Source organism: Vitis vinifera, chromosome 1 (genome assembly GCF_030704535.1).
Source record: "Vitis vinifera cultivar Pinot Noir 40024 chromosome 1, ASM3070453v1".
NCBI lineage: Eukaryota > Viridiplantae > Streptophyta > Magnoliopsida > Vitales > Vitaceae > Vitis > Vitis vinifera.
The window spans coordinates 21,181,078-21,187,077 of NC_081805.1; positions in this window are offsets into that span (position 1 = coordinate 21,181,078).

Consider the following 6,000-nt stretch of genomic DNA (forward strand, 5'->3'; position numbering starts at 1 on the left):
AATGAGCTACTCAAAAGTGATGGTTAGCATGGTGAGCCTGAGGGGCTGTTACTACCGTCCATTTTGCTTTCGTCCCCCTTGTTTGGACTGGTTGTTCAGGGGCTTTGAGCTTGTAGCCTTGTTATTTTTTGTTGGTTGATTTGTAACCAAAACCTATTGAGAAGCTGCTCGAACATCATCTTTGAGCATTGCATACTTATCCGTCCGCCTGAACAAGTCATCCATCAAAACGAGTGGCTTTTTGGTGAAGGATTCAAAGAACAAAGTGCTTGGGCTTATGCTCCATTTGAAAATCTGGAGAATGGCGTCGATGTTATAGAACTCAACCTGAAGTACCATCTGGCCAAATCGTTTCATGAAATCTCTCAACGATTCGTTTTCTTGCATCTTAATGTTCTGTAAAATGCTTATATTTTGCTTTTGGCATGCAGAACATAAATAATGGTCGAAAAATGCCTTAAAAACATCGCAAAATGAATTGATAGAGTTCTGAGGGAGGTGGTGAAACCATGACAGGGTCGAACCATGGAGGCTGGTAGGAAAAACTTTGCAGAATAGTACATTGTTCCTAAAGTCCAATGTCATCAACTGTTGATAGTGCAATAGATGATCAAATGGGTCACTTGTACCATCGTACATAGTGAACTTAGGTACTAAGAACCCTTTGGGAGGCTCATAGCTTATGATATGAGGGTTGAACGACATGGAGAGCATATCATCCAGTTGTCAGCTGATGGAGCCTAGGGGTGCCTTTCCTATGGGCTCGGGCACTGTTGGCAATTCTACTTGTGAAGGATGGAAGCTTAGTGATGTCTCTTATTTTGGTTAGCCCAACTAGGCCTTCAAGGCATCTGATATGTGCGAAAGTGCCTGGGCCCATTGGTCTTGGGGCCCTAGGTAGGCCCTCATGGCATCAGATAGGTAAAAGCCCCATCGCTATCCATTTTTTTGCTTTCATCTGCTAGAACTAGCGACTTTGTTAAGGTAAATTGGTCAATTAAGGCGTAAGCCAATTCAGGCCAAGTAGAAGAGCGACTAAAGGAAAAATCTTCCTCATGCGTATGGTGAGATGACTCTATGTGCCATTGGGATGAGCGTGTCGTCTAGCTACGACTCTACGAGCGATGCCCCTTAGCCATTTAAGCTCGTAACTCCTAATTTTCCTATCTTAGTTACTTGGCCTACTAAAGTAGTGACTGTATATGACACTCTTCTTGATTTCTTTCCATTTTGGCTTGCCAAGCCTAGAATTGGTCAGCCATAGTGGCTGACTGGGATACATTAGATGTATTGGTCATTGTGCTAGAATGTTTTTTTACAGTTCCCACAAATGACACCAATGTTGTTACACGATCCGAGTGAGTGGTTTCGCCTAGCTGCTAAGAATTAGATGAATGAAACCACCAACAATTCCGTCTAAGTCTCTCAAGATGCAGACGACTATAACCCCTACACAAAAAGCTATCTGGATATTTTGTCCTAGCATGCCCCTTTGATGCTAAAGTTAGTAAATGACTTAAGCAAATAAGAGAATTTTGCATAAAGAAAGCTCATACCATTTATAGAGTCTATATAGTTATTTATATTTTTTGTAGTGTAATGTATTTCCAGGTGTCTTAATAGCACCTTAACTATGCTTGATTGCGTGATATTATGGCATTGATTGTCGATGCATAATGGTTGTTTTGCCACATGAGCCACTGAGGATGGAATGTTTTCTAGTAACAACTGTAGCTAATATGGTGCATGTTTGGCGCACAATCTATGCATTAATGGATGTGTAAATGCATGATGGATGGTTGAGCCTTAGTTATGTTGTATCTGTGTAGGATTTGTTCGTCTAACCAATTGTGGGGCAGATTAATCACTCGGTCTTAGGGTCATTGGGCTGTAAGGATGAGGGCGGTCTTTCAGACGACTTGTCCAACCAAACGACCGTGTGAGAATGGAGGACTTCAAGACGACCCTGTAGAGGGGGTCCCACAATTATCCTATTATAGATTTTTTGTATGTTAGTTGATTTTTCCATTTTTTTAGTTTGTTGAAATTGGAATTGTTTTAATCAAAAGTGAACTTGGTTTTGATAACAGTGTGTGTTATATGCTATTACAAGTGTGTCATACGAGATGAATAGAGAAGTTCTTATAAAAATGTGAAATACCTTAGACTAAGTATGTAAGGGGGGGTTGGAACTGAAAAAGACATGTTTCTATGCACATGAGACAACCAGAATAATAAAAAAAATGGAGGTATCCTATAAAGGAAAATTAAAAATAAAAAATAAAAATGATAAAAAAAAAAAACAGTATTAAAGATTTTTTTTTTAAAGGAATAATCTATATGAATTTTCTTTGGTTGTTGACATTATAGCAAATTGTATAATAGACGCACATGAGACATCCAGAATAAAAAGAAAATAAAGATGTTCTATGAGGAAAAAAAATAGTGTTAAATAACCTGTTAATTTTTTTAGAGGAATAATCCATATAGCTAATATAACTCAAACATAGCCTAGAAACAAACCCAACCCTCTCATTTCCCTTATTTTAAATATATTGAAATAATATTCAACCTTTTCCAATTTTAACTATGATTAACACCCCTTTTCAAATTATTTTCTCATATTTTTTGTCCATTTGTTAATGATTTTCATGTGTGATACCCTTTATTTCTTTTGGTTCTAAAATCGGTCGTTGAATCCCTTTTAGTTCTCTCATCTTTAACCATTTCTAAAATAAAAATAAGCCTAAAGCCCCAATCAACTAGGTCTACCATAAAAACCAAAATGAGCGATTACAAAATTTTTAAGATTTCTCTAGTCAAAACTCACCTCAAGATGAAGCTAAAATAGAACTCGAGTCACAACATCAACATCCTTTAAATTCTTAAGATTTACAAATTTATAGTAGTGAAAGTGGGATGAGAAGAAATGATAGACATGGTGAGAGAGAAGGGAAGATTAAGGTTTTATGGTGGGAATAAAAAAATGAAATGGGAAGGATGGACGGGGAATAAGTGTAATAGAACCATAGTCAATGATTATGGTTTTGCTAGGAAAGTTGATGAGGTGGAGGGTAAAGAACTAGTTTGACAATTTTTTTGCCATCAAGTACTATTTACATTATTTTTTTCTTCAAAAACATTGTTTTGATCATAAATTCAATTAGAGATGGGTTAGTTGTTAGCTTAGAGTTGTTTTTTTCCCTTATGATTAGTATTTTATTGGCAATCTTAAACGTGTAAGTGGGAAAAAAATACTTAAAGTTTATTTGAACTTCGAGTTGCAATTGTAGGGAAAATAAAAAAAAAAGCTGAAAATTGGAGAATCATTAAATTGCTTAACAAGTCATTATTAAAAAAAAAAATCAATTTTTTTATGGTTCTTTAGACTGAAAACTAGTTATTTAAATGATAATTTTGGGTTATATATGAGTTATAGAAATAGTTAATATATTGAATTATTCATTTTTGAGATCAATTTTTATCATAGATGTTGATTGAATAAATTGATATTAATTTAAATGTTGAAATTTATTCTTCATGGTTGAGGTATGCTCTTTCCTGAAATTTATATATAGTAGTAGTTGAATACATTCGATGTACATGAGGGTGCACGTGGATAGGGGTCTCCAACGGGCGGGCCGGGCCGGGCCGGGCCGTAAATAGGAGGCCCGCGGCCCAGCTCGGGCCGGGCCTATGGGCCCGTTGACTGGTCAACGGGCCGGGCCGGGCCGGGCCAGGGAAAAATCTTCGGCCCGCGGCCCGGCCTATGAGCCCGCGGGCTGGGCGGGCTGGGCTGCGGGCCGGGCTGGCGGGCGGGCTGGCGGGCCGGGCTGGGGGCAGGCTGGCGGGCCGAGCTGGCGGGCCAAGCCTTGGGCTTTTTTAAATAAGCCAAAAGGCTTTAGAAATGAATGGAGAGGGGGGGATTCGAACCCCTCCCCTCATGGTTCAAAGTAAAGGCTCTAACCAATTGAGCCACATTACTTTTGTGTTTAATGTTAGAGTTAGTTATATATATATAACATAAAGTATATTATTTTTTAAAAAAAAATTAAAGGCTCCAACGGTCATGTGACCGTTGGAGCTCCAACAGTCCAACCCATGCTCCTAGCTGCCATGTGACCGTTGGGCAACGGTCACATGGCCAATTTTTTTTTTTAAAAAAAAAAAACCTTCCTATAAATACATCTTCTCCCTTTTCATTTTTTCATCAAATTCTCTCTATTTCTCTCTCTATTTCTCTCACATTCTACAATATTTCAATTTTTTTTATTTTTCCCTCAAATTATACAATATTGTTGGTGGTGCAAAACAAGCATTGGTGGCTCCAAGAGTTCAAATTTGCTAGGAATTTCTGCATCGGTTCTCTAATTGAGTAACATACTTCACCTCTACTACTTTATTTTTTTGTTACATTTTTTTTTATATTTATTACTTTATTATTTTTGGCATAATATTTTATCAATAATTATAATATGACAACAAGTGCTTCTTCATCTAGTCCATGTGATGAAATATCATCAAACAAAAAATTTACTTCAAATATATGGAATTTTTTTGATAGAGTAGAAATAATTTTAGAAAATAATAAAAAAGAAATAAAAGCAAAATGTAAAATTTGTAATAAATTTCTTACTGGTGGCTCAAATGCAGGCACAAGTCATTTAAAAAGACATCACGAAAATTGTAAAACTAAAAATAATGTAGATATTAGAAATTATATGCAATTAGGTAAAAATGAAAGTGGAAATTTAAAAACATTTTCTTATGATGAATCTAACTGTCGTGAAGAAATGATTGATTATATAATAAGAGCAGAACAACCTTTCAACATGATGGAAACTCATGATTTTGTAGGAACAATTCAACGAGGTATTAATCCTCAATTTAAAGGTTGGTCTGGAAATACAGTTAAAAGAGATATTATGAAAAAATTTTATACACAAAAAGAAATTTTAAAAAATTTTTTTGCAAATTTTGAAGGAAATATTTGTTTAACATCTGATATTTGGACATCTTTAACTCACACTGGTTTTTTATGTATAACTGCTCATTACATTGATAATGAATGGAAATTAAATAAAAGAATAATTTCATTTAAATTAATAAATGCTCCACATAGTGGTAAAAATATAGCAGCTTTAATAAATGAAGAAATTATAAATTTAGGCCTTCGTGATAAAATATTGACAGTAACATTAGATAATGCTGCTAATAATGATGCAGCAATAAATAGACTAAAACTATATTGGCAAGTAAAAGATGATCATGCTAAAATATTTCATGTGCGTTGTTGTGCACATATTTTAAATTTAATTGTAAAGGATGGATTAAAAAATGTTGATGATACATTGGAAAAAATTAGAGGCATTGCATATAGTATTAATAGTTCTCAAGCAAAACATGAATTATTTTTTGATTGTTGCAAAATGTTAAATATGAAAAGAAAAAATATAAATTTGGATATGGCCATTAGATGGAATTCCACATATAAACTTTTACAAAATATTACAAAATATAGAAAAGTAGTCGAATTATATGAAATACAATTACTTAACAATGATTGTGATGCAGATATTGATGCATTAAGTGATTATGATTGGCATGTTGCGGATCTTTTAAGAGATCTTTTTGAAATTTTTGATACTTCAACAAACATTTTTTGTGGTGTATATTATCCAACTTCAAATCGAGTTATTATGCAAATAACTAATATTTTTATTGTACTTCAAAAATATTTAAGTTTTGAAATATTTAATGATACAATATTTGCAATGATAGAAAAATTTAGAAAATATTGGGGAGAAATACCTTTAATTTTTTATATTGCTTTAATTGTGGACCCTAGATTGAAATTTGAAGCTTTGGATGAATGGTTAACAATTATTTATTTTAATGACCAAATAAAAATTGAAGAAATTAAAAATGAAATAAATTCATTATTATATAATTTATATAACTATTATAAAGAAAAATATGGTAATGATATTAATACTAATA